The sequence below is a fragment of the Bidens hawaiensis genome, unplaced genomic scaffold (assembly GCF_021521415.1).
Source record: "Bidens hawaiensis isolate Kalapana, Puna unplaced genomic scaffold, B.hawaiensis_p1.1 tig00056090_1, whole genome shotgun sequence".
In the NCBI taxonomy this organism is placed as follows: domain Eukaryota; kingdom Viridiplantae; phylum Streptophyta; class Magnoliopsida; order Asterales; family Asteraceae; genus Bidens; species Bidens hawaiensis.
In genome coordinates, this window is record NW_027506358.1 from 51,224 (window position 1) to 69,886 (window position 18,663).

The window sequence follows — 18,663 nt, forward strand, 5'->3', positions numbered from 1 at the left end:
AGTCGTTGGTAGTTATATAGTAGCAAGCTAGATATATAAAATTGAAAAAATATATATTTATTAATATATACATATATTGAGAAAAAGTAAATAAAAGGGTTTATTACGAGCCAAATTGGATTTTAATAATGTAAACTATGACTCGGTGGACGATGATGATCTAGACTGATAATTTAATCAATGACTCTACATGAATTTTCACTTTCGTTGCTAGGTACAATTCTTAGTCATTTACACTCCCCAATTTCGCTCAAATGAATGATTATGAACGAAACAAGGGCGCACATTTCCTATTATTGAAATAAGTGAAAATCATTTTTAACTCTATGATTATTATGTGAGTGAGGTATTCCTTTAAAACCAAAACGAGAGTTATAAAACCATCCATTGGATAATTTGTTAGTATAAACGACCATAATGAGTCTGGTTGCCTCTTCTAAGAAAGGTCACCTCAGGGTTTTCGAGTAAAATGAGATGGTTGAAATCTCGTCACAATCTTAGGTATCCAAAAATACGTTGTTTAAAAGAAAAGTAGATGGTCTAGATTTTTGTAGGTTATGTGCACGTGGTTAAACAACTTGGGTGGTCTATAATGCATATTACGTACAAATGACGCCTCTATGCATTACTCTTCTTTTTCTTTTTTGAACAACATTACTTCTTAAATTATCTATTTTGTTATAAAAGTGTCGGTAAGACATCCATGTGATGGATGGCAAATTTTTCAAATCAATTATAGGAACATGTCTCCTTAATAGTAATACTTTTATGTATATATATCTACATATGTAACCTAAGAAGATATACCATCAAAAAGTTACTGAATCCTATATTTGCTTATCCTCTTATTCGTTATCTTCAACTTCTCATATTACACTAATAATATTGTTATAGTTAGAGCTAATATTATAACACGTTATCAGCACGAGCCGCTTATATCCTAATCAAGAAAGGTAATAGACACAAAGTTATCTACATAAGCATCATAAACACTTCTTTAATTATGTACATTAAAAATATATCTATGCATATACATATACTAAGTAATAACAATAATGTGTATAAACATTGTTATTAAAATTTGATAACCATTCTAATTTTTATATGCACACTTATATATCATTTAAAAGTTAGATTTATTTACACTAACAATTTTATTCTTATTATTATGCATAATAATTATATATTTTATAAAATAAACTGTATTTATTATCTTACTTTAAAATAATTAATATTATATATATATACACACACACACACATACAAACGGTAATGTTACCGTTATAAGACGGTAATATAGCCGTTGTAAAACGGTTATAAATTTTCACTATAAATAACCAATTATTAACCCCATTTCATTTACAACAAACATTCTTCTTATTAAATTTATCCAAGATAAAGTTTTCAAAATGATTCACCCGGTTTTGCTGTTGGTTACTATAATGCTTATACTACTTCTCATTCTAATTTCTAATCTCCCATCTGAAGATTTCGGCATTTTCTTTTTCTTTTATATGTTTATAGCTCTACCAATGTATTGTATCTCATTGTTGATTGATATATATATGGATTCTAATATTTATCTTATTATTTGCTCTATTATGTTTAGCAACAAAATGTCAAATATAGCAAAACTCGAATTCCCTACACTCAACATTTCTGGAGAAAATTATATGTCTTGGACAGCAAATGTCAAAAGACATTTAAAATCTATGGATGTGTTAGAAACAATCCAAGAATACAATGATTGCTCTGACCAGGATAAAGCAAGAGCTGATGTTTTCATCCATAAACATATTGATAAATTACTACAGCATGAGTATTTTAATTATGATAACCCATATATGATATGGGAAGATTTGAAAAGCAGATTCGGTCATCTAAGGGAAGTTTTACTTTCTACTTCTAGAGATGAATGGAACACTCTTAGGTTCCAAGATTTTAAGAGGGTAAATGATTACACCTCTGCTTTATACTGAATTTTCTCAAAGCTAGAATTTTGTGGGTATCCCGTAACAGAGGAAGAAAAGTTAGAGAAAACTTTCTCCACGTTTCATGCATCAAACATAAACTTGCAAACACATTATCGTTTGCAGAATTTTAGGAGATACTCTGATCTAAATGCATTGCTCCTTGTAACAGAGAAAAATAATGAATTATTGATGAAAAATCATCAATCTCGTCCCACGGGTTCATTAACAATACCAGAAGCACATGTTGCTCACAAAAGTTCTCATAAAAATTCTGGTCATAAATGGGAACAAAGTAGAGGACGAGGCCGTGGACGTGGCCGTGGTCATTTTGACAAAAGACATTTTAATGATCGTAAGCTTTCATTCAAATGGAACAATAGTTCTTACGGTTGTGGCCGTGGTCGTAACCAGAGAGCCAATAATTATCATGTCCCACACAATACCAATTCCAATCACCAAAATAAATGGAATGAAGCTGGTAGGTCCGAAAACAATGGCACTTTATGTTTTAGATGTGGAAGTACAAACCACTGGGCAAAGGCTTGTCGCACAGCTCCACATCTGTGTGAACTGTACCAAGTCTCTCTAAAAGGAAAAGAGAAATAAGTGAACCATGTTGATAACTTTAATAATATCAATGCTGAGCTGAGCGTTGAAGACTTTGAGGTGGAACTTTGAAACAAAGTTGCTTGACTACTATAATTAGAAGCAATTATTAAGTGTGTTCTCATTATATTTAATTATGTAGTTCCTCTTTCATGTACTACTTGTGTTTCAATTAAATAAAGTTTATATTAAAATATCATATGTCTTCGTTATACACTTATTATTTTTTCTTAATATTTTTCAAGATTTAAAATGAAAATCACCGGAGCACAAGATCAAACAAATGAAGAAGATATATGTATAGCAGATAGTGGAGCCACGCATACTATACTTAGATCTAAAAAATATTTTTATAAACTGAAACCAACAAAAGGGATTATCAATACAATATCAGGTCCTACAAACTTGATAGAATGAGTGGGAAAAGCTAATTTAGCATTACCAAATGGTACAAAGCTCAAAATAGAAAATGCTTTATTTTCCCCAAAATCAACAAGAAATTTGTTGAGTTTCAAAAACATATATCATAATGGATATGATACTCAGTCAAGGACTGTTAGTAATGAAAAATATTTGCATATCATAAGCAAAGATCAAATATTGGAAAAATTGCCAATGCTTCATTCTGTTTTGCATTATAAATATATAAATGTGCCTCAAGTACATATGGCAGTCAAAGAAAATTGTTGCGATTCTGGTATCATAAACTTATGGCATGACAGATTAGGCCATCCAGGATCCACAATGATGAAAAGGATCATTGAAAATACACATGGGCATCCACTGAAAGGTCAAAAGATCCACAAAATAGATAAAATGCCTCAATGTACATCTTGTTCTCTTGGAAAATTAATTACAAGGCCTTCGCCATTAAAAGTCGATAAAGAAACACCAATGTTTCTTGAAAGAATTCAAGGTGACATATGTGGACCAATTCATCCACCATGTGGACCATTTAGATACTTCATGGTCTTAATAGACGCATCCAGCAGATGGTCTAATATCTCTTTATTATCGACTCGTAATGTTGCTTTTGCAAAATTTCTTGCTCAAATTATCAAATTACGTGCACATTTTCCGGATTATACCATTAAAAGAGTAAGGCTTGATAATGCGGGAGAATTTACATCACATGCTTTTGATGATTATTGCATGTCTGTGGGGATTGTTGTAGAACACCTTGTTGCTCATGTACACACACAAAATGGCTTAGCCGAGTCGTTGATCAAACGCCTACAGCTAATAGCTAGATCATTAATAATGAAGACAAAACTCCCTGTTTCTATTTGGGGTCATGCAATTATGCATGCTGGATCATTAATCCGTGTGAGACCAAGTGCAAATCATAAATACTCTCCCACACAACTTGTTTCTGGAAATGAGCCAAATATCTCTCATCTTAGAATTTTTGGGTGTGCTGTGTATGTTCCTATTGCACCGCCACAACGCACAAAAATGGGTCCCCAAAGAAGGTTGGGAATATATGTTGGATATGAAACGTCTTCCATCATAAGATACTTTGAACCTTTAACAGGTGATGTATTTACAGCACGTTTTGCTGATTGCCATTTTAACGAGACAATGTTCCCGGCATTAGGGGGAGAAATGAAAAAGCAAGAAAGAGATATATCATGGTGTGTGCCATCATTGTTACACCTAGACCCAAGATCAAAACAAAGTGAGACAGAGGTTCAAAAAATAATACATCTACAAGAAATTGCAAATCAGTTACCTGATGCATTTACTGAATAAACAGGGTCACTAAATCTCATATACCAGCTGCTAATGCTCCAGCTCGAGTTGAGATTCCAAGCAAGCAAAACCATAATAATGCACCTCATGAATCTCAAAAACGTTTAAAACGTGGAAGGCCAATCGGTTCAAAGGATAAAAATCCTCGAAAAAGAAAGGGTTCTGAGAAGGATGCTGACCCTAAGGAAGGAATGATTGACAAAACCTTTCCTCAGGAAAGAATAAATGATATAACATTTCCTCAGGAAGAAATAAATGATTCCAATAAAGAATTGTCAATAAACTATGGTAAATCACATATAATGTGGGATCGAGATAAAATGGAAAATATTGATGATATATTTTCTTATTTTTGTGGCAAGCGATATCATGGAAGAAAATGATGACCCTGAACCAAAATCTGTGGATGATTGTAAAAATCGACAAGATTGGAACAAATGGAAAGATGCTATGCAAGCTGAATTAAACTCACTAAACAATCGAAAGGTTTTTGGACCTATTGTCATTACACCAAAGTCAATGAAACCTGTAGGATATAAATGGGTTTTTGTGAGAAAACGAAATGAGAAAAATGAAGTTACAAGATATAAAGCAAGACTTGTAGCTCAAGGTTTTTCTCAGAGGCCAGGAATTGACTATGAAGAAACGTATTCTCCTGTTATGGATGCTATTACGTTTAAATATTTAATCAGCTTAGCAGTCTCTAAAAAGTTAGAGATGCGTCTTATGGATGTTGTCACAGCTTACTTGTATGAATCACTAGATAGTGACATCTATATGAAAATTCCCGAAGGATTTAAACTCCCCGAAGCAATAAGCTCAAAGCCTAAGGAAATGTATTCCATCAAATTACAAAGATCCTTGTATGGACTGAAACAATCTGGAAGGATGTGGTACAATCGTTTGAGTGATTATTTGATAAGCAAAGGATACACAAATAATCTTATTTGTCCATGTGTCTTCATCAAGAAGACAACATCAGGATATGTGATCATAGGTGTGTATGTTGATGATCTAAATTTAATTGGGACACAAAAAGAAATTAATGAAGCAATTGTTCTTTTAAAGAAAGAATTCGAAATGAAAGATCTTGGAAAAACCAAATATTGTCTTGGTTTACAAATTGAGCATATGCATAATGGGATACTTGTGCATCAGTCAAATTATACTGAGAAACTCTTAAAATGTTTCAATATGGACAAAGCAAATCCTTTAAGCACACCGATGGTTGTTAGATCACTCAATGTTGACAATGATCCATTTCGTCCTTGCGAAGATAATGAAGAGATTCTTGGTCCCGAAGTATCATACCTCAGTGCAATTGGAGTACTTATGTATCTTACTAACTGTACAAGACCTGACATTTCTTTTGCAGTTAATTTATTGGCAAGATTCAGTTCATCCCCTACTAAAAGACATTGGAATGGCATTAAACATATTTTTCGGTATTTAAAAGGAACTGCTGATTTAGGTTTATTTTATCCTAACGATTCAACAGAAGGGTTAGTTGGTTATGCAGATGCAGGTTATTTATTTGATCCCCATAAAGCAAAATCTCAAACTGGATACGTATTTAAGAATGGAGGAACTGCGATTTCATGGCGTTCTTAGAAACAAACACTCATTGCAACATCTTCAAATCATGCTGAAGTCATTGCATTGCATGAAGCTTCAAGAGAATGTGTATGGTTAAGATCTATATCACGACACATATTGATTTCTTGTGGACTAGAGAAAGATCGAATTCCAACTCCAATCTATGAAGATAATGCAGCTTGTGTCTCGCAAATGAAGGAATGGTATATCAAACGTGACAGAACAAAGCATATACCACCAAGATACTTTGAGTATACTCGAGACCTTATTAAAGACAATCATGTTGAGATTAGATATGTCCAATCCAGCAACAACTCAGCTGATCTTTTCACAAAAGCACTTCCCACAGCAACATTCAAAAAACATGTCCATGATATTGGCATGCGCCATGTACGAACAATGTAACGACCTGCAACTTGAGGGGGAGCTATATGCTGCACTCTTTTCCCTTAGCTAAAGCCTTTTCCCATTGGGTTTTTCTTTAGCAAGGTTTTTAAAAAGCCAGTAATTCTAAGACCCCGAAGTTTGAAAAATGTGTCATCCAAGGGTGAGTGTTATAAAAGTGTCGGTAAGACATCCATGTGATGGATGGCAAATTTTTCAAACCAATTATAGGAACATGTCTCCTCAATAGTAATACTTTTGTGTATATATATCTACATATGTAACCTAAGAAGATATACCATCAAAAAGTTACCGAATCCTATATTTGCTTATCCTCTTATTTGTTATCTTCAACTTCTCATATTACACTAATAATATTGTTATAGCTAGAGCTAATATTATAACATATTTTAGGTTATTCATCTCATTCTTCATTATTTATGATATCAGTTTTTTCTCCATTATTCAATACCATCGTTCGATCTTTGTTATGGGTCACTCAATTCTCTTTTTTTCTATGTTTCTTTGTGTTCAATACAATTTATAACTTTCATAAAGTAAGTTGAAACTTATACTATTTATAAAATAAAAATTAAAAAGTCAATATTAAACAATAATATCAAACAATGAAACTAAATCATTATTTATAAATTAAGCTCTGTCTCCATTTAAAAAATTAATTTTAAAATATTAATATTGAAAATTAATATTCATAAAATAAAACACTAACCCTTTCTTTTATTTATAAAATAGCACGTAAAAAGTCAATGTAACGGGTCCCGTCACGAATGATACGAACCACCACGGTGTGGTGTTCGCGTGACACGACGTCACCTGCATCTTCAACCTCTTCGTTAGCAAGCGTGATCCATACCTCTTGGTCTTATATATATCCTAGGATAAATACATATCAAAGCAAAACTTGCAGATTTTGTTAAATGTTTTGTTAAAACCTGCATACAAATCACAACAAATTGTAGATTTGGATCGGTCTATACGTTTATTTATTTCCGTTGTGTTAACTAATTTGTTAAAACTTGCCTACAAATACTATTATTCGTGAGGGCAACTGAGCATTCTTGTCAATTTACATTATCATAAGTGTCAAGGGCTACCAATGTTAGTAAAGTGAATAAAAATGACAACTTTTAGAAACCATAAGGACGTAAATAACTAATAAAAACTTTATTTGGACGGAGATGTCAAAAGTGAGCAAACCACAGGGACGAAAACGTCAGTTTGCTCTATTTAATAAAACAGTATTTTAGTCACTTCATACTAACCTAACAATCGATAACTAACGGAGATAGTGATTTGGACTGAAATCGCAAGAAAATGAACCACATGCAAGGACGTAAATGGTAAAATTGAGAATTCCATAGGGACGAAAATGACAGTTCTCTCATTATTGTTACTATTGTTGCTGCTACTGCTGCTCTTGCTGACGCTGTGGCCGCCACTACCACCGTACTCTTTAAATGTAAAGCAAATGTTGGAGGCTAATGTTAGTCCAAAGCTTTCATATCTGTAGTAAACAAATATTTCAACCAACACGTTGTGGTGTAGTGTTCCTAATGCGCTACATGTTCAAAAGTTATCGCGCGTTGCGGTGGAAATTTGTTCGGTATCACTTGATTCATTATGATAAAAGTTTTGTACATAAGGTTGAAAGTTTAAAAGTTTAATTGTAAATTTTAAAATATTCATCAGCAAAGTTGAAAGACTAAAAGGTTTATGAAAAAAGTTTGGTGGCCAAATTTGTAACATAATGTATTGTGACAAAAGTTAAAAAAAAATTATGACAAAAGTTTAGGGTCAAAAGATAAATGTTTGATATTTTATGGTAAAACTTTAAAGAACTAAACTATAGATGTTGTCTTTTAATTATATTTGAGGGATCAAAATGTAAATATTTGAAACTTATACAACAAAACTCTAAAAGCTAAACAATATAATTGCTTTTAATTATATATATTTATACTATATTATAATACAAAATGATGTTAATTTTTTTTGGATTTCAAGAGATATACAAATTTTAATAATATAGTATAATACTTAATACATTTATTTTAAGTAATAATACTGTTTTACATTATTAATAATATATGTTTGTCAATGAGCTGGTAATGAAATTGTAAGGAAAAGATTTGGTGTTTATGTAATTCAGGTTCGATCCTTGTTCTTATCATTTAGTTTTGACGCATGATGAGAGACCAGACGGGTATGTGACATTCACTGGTTGGATCATTAAAATTAACGGATTTTATCTCACCGCACTGTTGTCCCTTCGAACGTGTCACAGCCCCCGACCCCTATACCCGGGATGGGAAGCCGCGAAAATTGATTGGTGGTATCGGTGTTTATTAAATTATTTTGCAGCGGAAGTTTCATCAGAACCGTAGTTAGAAAAAATGATCAGAGTTATAAAAACACCATGATTATTATTATGATAAAACGGGAACATAATTCCTTTTGATACAAACATAAGTTTTATAGGGTTAACCCCATATTTACAAAACACGTTTCTTTATTCTGGTGACAAGCCACTTATTTAAGCTGGAAGCCCGCATGCATCATTCCTTTGTTTCTAACAAGTCACCTGAAACATGTTTAAAATATTTGATCAGCAAGAAATACTGGTGAGTACATTCATTTGTAAATGACACATTTTACAATTACATCATTAAGATGTTTTTACACCTGCCTGCTTACAAATTACCGAAAGGTACTTGTCACTCGACCGTATCTATGACCGTGGTCATATTACTTATTGGCTAACACTTGTCCAATAAGTAACGTGTAATAACCCAGTAGGCAAGCCTTGTATACAAAATCCCACAATACCTGTAGTAACCATCCCGTAAATCTACAGAGACTTAATCACTGTAATGTATTTAAAATACTTTAAAAATATATTTGAAAACATTTAGACAATCTATCATGGGTTTTATATGTTTTGAAATCACCATGACAGTGTCATAAAAATAGTTGTCTCACGCAAATGTGAGTTGTACAAAAACTCGAATGTCTCACCTTGCAAGTTTATATATTAAAGAACTCCTCCTGGTATTAAGCACCTAGGATAAACACAATGTAGTATCGCTAAATTACTATAAAACCAATAATCATAACGATAATCACGAGAGTAGAAACTTTACACGATGGCACAATGTTATACCTTAACAGGCAGAGCTTCGGATTCGTGTATATCTCTTTCGATCGGATATCGTTACGATATTCGGGTATTATACCGTTATCTTATACTTATATGTGTGTGTATTCAGAGAGAAAATAGAGAATTCTGTGCGAAAAATGAACGTCCAATTCACTTTCTATTTATAGCAGGTTTTGAACCCTATCTCGCTACGCGATGGCTATAAATAGAAAGCCATCACGTATCGCGAAGTAGCTTGTAGCTACGATGAGTCAGCCCTATGCCTGCTACGTGGCTAGCTACGTGTCCACTGCGTAACCTTCACGTCGCGGTACGCGATGGGTAACCCAAACCCGTCGCGTATCGCGATGGAAGGATTTTTTTTTTTTTTTTATTTTTTTATTTTCTTAATTCCTAACAAAAATACTAAGGCGGCCCTTAAGCGGCTCGCGGCGATGCAAGCGTGCGCCATCAAAGCGCCACATTGCGCCCATCGCACTTCGTCCGTGCCTGTGCACGTTCGGGTGCTTCGCACCCTCCGCCAGGACCACTGGGTGTGATATACCTTATAAGAATATTAACATTAAAATTTCTTTTCTTATAAAGAGCTCACTAGTTTGTTAATCTAGTGATGTAGGACAAGAAACTTACAAACCTATTTATACTAAGATGGGAGCCTCTCATTTTCTTTCCTCCACCAATGTGGGATGAAATTTCCTTATTTCATTTCCTTACTTCTTTTTATTTAATTTTTGGTTTGTTATAGAACGAGTGTTCACGGACGTTGCCTTAGGTGAGGCTTTTCCCGAGATCAAAAGATGAGTGTATCCCGACGTAATGGATTTGGTCAGTAGCCAATTTATAGGATTTGTTGACCGCTAAAAGAAATACGTATTTAATTAACTAAATTAAGTAATGCGTATTTAATTCACTGCATTATTTAATCTAACCGCTAATTATTATTGTTATTCTTATTCAAATAATAATAATGTCCATATATAATCAGGTGTTAAGACATGTTGGTTTTTCGTCAAGTTAGATTTACTTATAAACCCGTCACGAAGCGCACCCACCGGTAATACTCATGGATCAAAAACTCAAATGTAGAGACATCATCATCATCATCATCATCATCGTACTCAGTATATCCCACCAATAGCAATGCTATGGTAGGGTCTGAGGAGGGTAAGATGTAGACAGCCTTACCTCTATCCCATAGGGATAGAGATGCTGCTTCCGGTGAGACCCCCGGCTCGATAGTAGTTTTGCATCAAGCCTTGGACATAAGGCACATAGCACTCAATCATCGGGACACCGGCTGATCGGTGCATGTGCCCTTGTCTTTCGGCTATCAGCGCCACTACATGATGCCTGATTAACCTTCCGCCACTTTTAACGTTATTTTCACGAGATTAGTAAAATAACGTCAAAATTAGTGCAATTTTAAATTACTTGAAAACTGTTAGGATGCAAACTGCCATTGGAAAAGCTAGGATCACGTATTTATAATTATTTTTAGTTATATTTAATTTTAAATAAAAAACCTTGTAATGAATGTGACCCGTCAATACGGAGGTAGGCCCCTAGATATACAATTTGCATAACATGGCAGTATGGCACATGTTCAATCATATATAAATAAGATATTTTTATATATTAAAACTAGGTTAGAACCCGCGTGATACACGGGTTAGTAAAAATATATAATAAAAAAAACATATGTAGTACACATGATAATAATAAAAAAACCCGATAAATAAATGATAATATAAACAATTATAAACATTTTTGTTAATATTATAAAATTACCAATAATATACACGTAATAGTCATTAGTATTTTGTAGTAGTTAACAAACGTTACAAAACTTTAAAGTTTTCTATTGGTAAGCTTTCATAGAGTCTATATATATAGGTCATGTTGTACAAAGTTATATAAAAATCTGAATAGAACTCTTTAATTTCAAACCAAAGTAATAAAATTTGAGAAGTCCCATTTCATAAATTGGATTTAATGAAAGAACCAAAATGATATAATTAATTTATCGAAACCCATGTTTTTACCAATGAATCGAAACCCATGTTTTTACCAACGAATCTTCTATGAATGTTTCAATTTTGTGTTGCATTTAATGAAAAAGAAATAAAATGCCAAAATGTCATGTGACAATTTAAAGAATTTTGATGTAAAGTATTTTAATGAAAAGGAAAAAATAAAAAACATGACAAAATATCATGTGGTAATTTCATAAGATTTGATAAAAAGTATTTTAATGAAAATGAAAAAAAATGTCAAAATGCCATGTGACAATTTAAAGAGATTTGATGAAAAATAGGAAAAAATGGTTGTTGAAAATCCACTCTTTTATTATATAGGTAGATAGCTACAACCGACATATCGAGTTCAAGAATTACGCCATGTAGTTCAATCAATATTGACGAATAATAATCCAATCTCAACACTTTCTCAATTAGTTCTTAAACACATAGGGGCCTAATTTAATCTCTTAATGATTATTGTGACTAAACAAAATTAGTATTAGAATATTAATATAATGGGAATTTAATTGTTACTATAATGAATATTGGATTATCTTATTGGGTCTTCTTAGTTTGTTCTTATTGGTTTCAAAAAATGGATTTAGCGTAAAAACTATATATGTGTTTATACATTCGGGATCAAATTTGAATTTGATTTATTAAATTTTAATTCAGTCAAATTCAACCTCAAAATTTCTTTTTTTCTTTACAACTTCTCAACGATATAGATCCCGGGGCACGTATTGGTGATAGACGGATAAAAGCTGATCATTGTTCATGGGTTAAAACCGGAATACCGTAGTTATGTGGCTGCGGTCATGAGTTAGGTAACCTAGCCAACCCTAGTAGAACTTTAGAACTTGCTTGCAACCAAGAATCGTTTAGAGATGAATCTATGAATTACCCTAACAAAACTCTAGGATGTAATGTAAACTACCATAAAAACATTTTACCGTTTTTACACAACCTAAACCATTTTAAAAGGTTGGAAAAGTTGAGGATCATATATCCTATGATTATTATTTTAATATATGGTATTAAATTAAAAAAAACGTATGAACATGCATGAAAAACTATATATATTTTGGCAAATATATATATATATATAGGTATTGGATCATTTCAGAACTTTTTTTACAGCGAGAAGTGCGGGAAGTGAATGTGTAACTCCATTAATCCCTAATTTCACTCCATTTCTTATGTGTAGGTGCGTTGTGTAGGTGCATATGTATGTGTGTAGGTACGTAGGTTTGTATATGTGTACGTATGTTTGTATATGTATATGTATGTTTGTATGTGTGTAGGTATATAGGTTTGAATGTGGCTCGGTACATTTATATGTTTATAGGTTGGTTTGAATGTGTAATTAAGACATAAATACAACCAACTGACATATATGTATGTAACATCATATGAAAATGAGTGAAATTAAGGATTAATGGAGTTATACATTCACTTCTCGTACTTCTCGCTGTAATATCACTTCTCGCAAGATCCATATATATATATATATATATATATATATATATATATATATATATATATATATATATAATGTATGGTGTACATGAAATGAGAACGACCCATCAATCGTCAATGTGGGAGTAGGTGCCCAAATTCATTGTTTGAAGCACAGGTGTAAACATCAATGTGGAGCTACGTAGCAAAATGCACGGTCTGAATTAGATTTTTTTTACCAAAATATATAAAGTGATTTTTACTTTTTAGGTGTCTTATAAAAATTTTAATGAATTTTAGATGTCCCGTTATTTGAGATGGAACAACTTGCGGGCAACTAATACGTCACTGCTGAGTTGACACATCATTAAATTAGTTTCTCCATCTCATATATAAAAGAACACCTAAAGCCCGTTAACACTCATGTAGACACTTAGAACCCACTTTATTTTGGTAAAACATATTAATTTGAAAAAAAAAATCGTTTGAATTAGGGTATAAACGCCACTGTGGCTGCAAATATATCGTTTGAAGTAGGCATGCAAACAAGCCAAATCGAACTCAAGGTCATGTCAATGGATCAGGTTAGGGTCGTGTATTACTAATCCAAGTCTTATAGCTGGTTGTAAAATTATTGCTAGAACTGTAAGAAAATTTAATGCGTCTACCACTAGAACCATCGCTAGAGCTATGCTTCGTAGTTTTCGTCAGTAAAAACTGTTGCTTGAGACCTTTCTGTTCACTACTTATGGGCACCGTAACTTTATACGTAGCCCAAGTTATGTTCGTTTTAAGTTAAGTTATTATTATTTATTTTTCTTTGACCAGTTGATATCTAAACAAGTTTTCCCTTCCCAAACTGCTAAGCGCGTAAAATGATAACGATGACAACGCTTGGTTCCTTAACCCAACTTTTATAATTAGTTTTTTTTTTCAAGTATTCAAATTGAAGTCTCTAAATTTACGGAGTTAAAAGCCTTAGTTTTTTTTTTCAAAAGCAACATAGATGGTCAAAGTGCATTTGTGGTCTAATGCCAAGTGTAGTTGGCGGCAAATAGGGGCGACAAAGGGTCAATTTGGGCGAGAACCCCACCCCCAGGCGATAGGGGGGGGGGGCATATATTTTTCGCCGGGTTGTTTGATGGACATGCTGGCATGGCGATCAAGTATTGGTGGGTGGGGCAATTTGTGGACTACAACATTGTCCCCTGGACTACATATCCCCCCCCCTCTCCAATTTTGTAGCCGCTCTACTACACATACCCTAAAGCAAACACCTTTCGAAACATGTCTAATCACTTGACACATCAACAACACCTATACACGTTGTCTCAAACTTTTCATAAATAATCATTTACATCCCAAAAACCTCACATAAAACCTCCTTACATTTCCACTTTATAATTCACCTTCACATTTATATCTCATAACCAATTTATTCATTATAATATATAATAATAACATAAACACCTTCACAACCTATCTAGTCACCTGTCGCATGAGCAACACCTTCAAACATTAAGTCACAAACTTTTCATAAACAATCATCTACATTTCAAGAAACATTTATTTATTTTAATAAAACACTAATAGAAACGCACAAAGTACATCAATGGAGATACAATCACTATCTCTAAGACTAATTTATCACAGGAAATGGTTTTCTATTACTACAAAATAGAACACCAACAGATACAAAGGCAAGATTTTGAAATGCATTCATCAACCAAACGAATCAAGAGGAGTTGATGCCAGAAATTATTGACCAGCGCTGAGTCTCGATTTCATCTATATGAATGGAAAAGCATTTCAAACTAATATCATTAATCATGTTATATAACTTCTGTAATCATATCTAACACAAATTATCTATGAAAAAGTTTTTCTAGCAAACCTATCCAACCTACCCCGACACATCATGACTTGTATTAAAATGTTACATGTTTTGATACATCATGACCCGTGTCAATTTCATATTTTTTTAACGTATTTAAAGATTTAGATATTTGCTCACATATTCCTTGGATAAGAAAAGCTATTATGACTATATGAGAGTAAGCTTACCCACGAATCCAAATTCCGGCCAGATGACATTATCAGGACAATCACCATTTTCTGCACAGTCTCGAAGCTACAAGAATATTAATATACCATAGTTAGAAGTGATTGAGCAAGTCTTAAAATTTGATAAACGATTTTGAAAATGTTATAGATGAAAAAATCTAGAGAATTATAAGTTTACTAAAAGATCTATTACAAAAAAAGAAAATATAGGTCTCGTTTAAGTCCTTAATATGGATCGACTGGTGCAATTTTGATTTCTAATTGTTGTTTTGTAGTCTGGGCATATAGCGTCTTAGTTTTGTCGTGTTTTAGTGAAAGTTGTCATTCGAAAAAAATCAAGTAACAAACCTTGAAATCCTTGGTAAAACACAAACGGACTTCTCTTATAGCACCTTTTTTGCATAACAATTGAGGGATTACACGTAAATTATCTTCAAGAGCGGAATGGATGCCATTGGATTGGTAAATCTTTGTATCTGAAGGTACATATCCAGCATCTAAAAGAACGTTCTGATAAACATGAGAAGCGTTAAATTTATTATACTATATGATATATATATATAATGAAGAATCTAATTATTGTTGGAAATCAGACCCTTGATCAAACACACAAACTCGTTCGACTCTATTTATTATTAAAAAGTAAAGCACACAAATTGCAATGGCCCTAACCATATATTTATACTAAACTCATTCCGATCCTAATCCAACTCAAACTTTTATTTTAGTAAAATAAAACAAATTCCTAGACAAATCTTAGTAATTCAATCTAACAATTACATAAGACAATAAATAATTCATCTAAAATTATCCATGTAATCCATTTGATCTTTATCTCTTAAATTCAAGATTAATGTTTTCAATAATTAGGTTTATAATGTTTTTTTTTCTCCATTTATTATATATCATATACATAACTTTGATGGGCTGATTTTTGGATATATGCTTTAATATTATTGCTAAAATCTAGCCTGCGAAGTAGTTAAAATTCACAAAATATAAAAAACAAAAAACCTTACCGTGATATTATACTCAAAGTATAATTCAAGGGATTTTGAGAAATACTCAAATTGGTCCTATAATACTGGGGCGGTACATGTACCATGTTTCTCTGCAAACAAAGTGAAACCAGTTTAAGAAAAAAAAATAAGTGTGTAAAAGAATGTCATGTTACAACTCTTTTAGCAAAGCAATAATATTTATAGAATCAAATACTGCAGCTAGAAAGAATTGCTTACCCCACTGATGATCATTATGAACACGACCCAACCCGATCGAGCATGAAAAGATAAGAAGTCTAGTTAGTTTCTAATTTAAGTTATGATAGGTTGGTAAAATTAAACAAAATTGTGTAATAAAATCCACCTCATGAGCCCAGAACATGTTCTCTTTGCCATGGCATGATGATGTAGTGCTGCAAGCTAGTAACGTCCAATAGGTTTTTATATCTTCAAGAATTGATGAAATCTACATTAGAAATAAATCATCAGGCTGTTAAAAAAATATATATTTCAATGCAATAGCAAATGACATTTTAATTGAAATTATTGATTCTGATTGTTGGATTTTTTTTTGTCTTTGTTTTCTGTATGTTTAATGAGCTGGCCGGATAAAAGTTGTCTCCGGTCCATAAAAGCTGTCTCCGGTCCGTGGTGGTTGTGGTACCTTGGTCCCGAAGCCTGAATCTTGATTCCTCCAAGCCGTTAGGATAGATTTGTACTTTTTGTAGGCGGGTAGATACCTTAGCCATTTTGTAATGTTTGAACAGTTTTTATCGTGAATATAAATGTTTTGTTAATGCTTTGCCTTGTTAACATTATATGATTTGCTCATGCATATTTTAGTTTAACTTAGCGATTTTCTAAGTGTTTTGAATAAGTTAACCTTTCGACGCGTGTCAGATAATAGGTTAATGTTCTGTTTCCTCTATCATGATTGTGCGGGTAGGACCGTCACTTTCACTTAGTGGGATGACCAAACTTCATCTATATCTGACCTGCGTGAAGGTTTTCCTCATCTTCCCCTTAGAAATTTTTACTGTTTTTGTGTTTATGCGGGTTGTGCCGCTTTCCACACGCAACGACTTACTTCCTCCCTCACTTATTTATGCGGTGAATACCGGCATATCAGTGTGGTCAGTTCATAAGTATAAAGGTAAGGCTATCAACATCAATGTGATAAAGGAGAATCATTTCCATTAGAAGTGGCTCTAGGCCTGTTCGTTACAAGTTTGGAATTGATCTACATGTAGCATCTGCGTAATTGAGCTCCATTCCATGTTCTTGTGATGGGGTACCATCGAGCCTTTCGAGCCGGTATGCGCCCTTTCCCAGAACTTTTTTAATAATGTATGGCCCTTCCCAGACCGGGGCCAGCTTTCCTGGGCGCTCCTGGTTCGAAGCCTCGTTGTTACGCAGTATATAGTCTCCGACATTGAAGTTGCAGAGTTTTACCCGCGTGTTGTAGTACTTTTGCATTTGTCACTTGTAGTTCTCTTCACGCGCTGCGGCTAAGTCTCTGCGCTCTTCGGTTAGCATAAGGTCTAACCGTCTTTCCGCATCATTGTCTTCTGGTTGAGTTATGACTCTTGGTGAGGGTAGACCAATCTCGATTGGGACCATGGCTTCAGTGCCATATGTGAGGCTGAACGGGGTTTCGCCCGTGCTTGTTTTTGTCAGCGTTCTGTTTGCCCAAAGGACATGTGGAACTTCATCCACCCAGCCGGATCTATGCTCCAAGAGTCTTTTCTTTATGCCGTCGATGATGCTCTTGTTTGCTCTTTCCACCTCACCATTACCCTGCGGGTGTGCCACTGAGGTAAAGGTGTGGGTGATTTGAAGCTCTTTCAGCCACTTTTGTAGCTTCTGGTCAACAAAGTTTGTGCCGTTATCGCTCACCAAATTCTGTGGAAGTCCAAAACGAAAAATAACAAATTCCCAAATAAATTTTTTGATATGTTTTGCGGTTGTTTGGGCTAGGGGTTTTGCTTCTATCCACTTGGTGAAGTAGTCAATGGCTACCACTAGGAACTGAACGTTCCCTGCTGCTGTGGGAAATGGGCCTGTAACATCGATGGCCCACTTCTGGAATGGCCATGAAGAAGTGACTGGAACAAGTTCGTTCTTCGGGCGATGCGTGTTGGGTCCGTAGAGCTGGCAGGACCTACATTTTCTGATGTAGGCCAGCGCATCCGTGTGCATCCCCGGCCAAAAGTATCCCGCGTTGTTTAGCTTAGCTACAACTGCGCGTGGACCTGCGTGTACTCCACAGATGCCTTCGTGTACTTCCCTTAGGAGGTAGTCGGCATCTTGGTCGTCAACGCATCTGAGGAGTGGGCCAAGAAACTTACGCCTGTAAAGTATGTCATCAACAAGTTGATAGTTCAGTGATTTACAGCGTATCTTTCTTGCCTGTGTCTTTGACTCTGGTAATACACCCGTCGCAAGGTAATTTATGATTGGCGTCATCCATTTTTCCGTACTGGTTTGGATGACACAAATTTCTTTGTGCGGGACTGATGGTGCTCCAAGAAGTTCAACGCGGATGTCCTTTCCCAAGTGGGTGAAGGCTAACGATGTAAGCTTGCTTAACGCATCCGCAGATTTGTTTTCGCTTCGCTTGATGTGCACAACTT

The 18,663-nt window shown here is 34.0% G+C and overlaps 1 long non-coding RNA gene across 1 annotated transcript; it reads right to left on the reverse strand.

Moving 5' to 3' along the window:
• Positions 1 to 14,553: 14,553 nt before the first annotated feature.
• On the reverse strand, positions 14,554 to 16,216 carry LOC143617636 (uncharacterized). Its single transcript, XR_013150862.1, has 4 exons — positions 16,049 to 16,216; positions 15,378 to 15,539; positions 15,030 to 15,096; positions 14,554 to 14,753 (listed from the first exon to the last, which is right to left on the reverse strand). It is a non-coding gene; the product is annotated as an uncharacterized LOC143617636 (long non-coding RNA).
• Between the last annotated feature and the right edge of the window lie 2,447 nt (positions 16,217 to 18,663).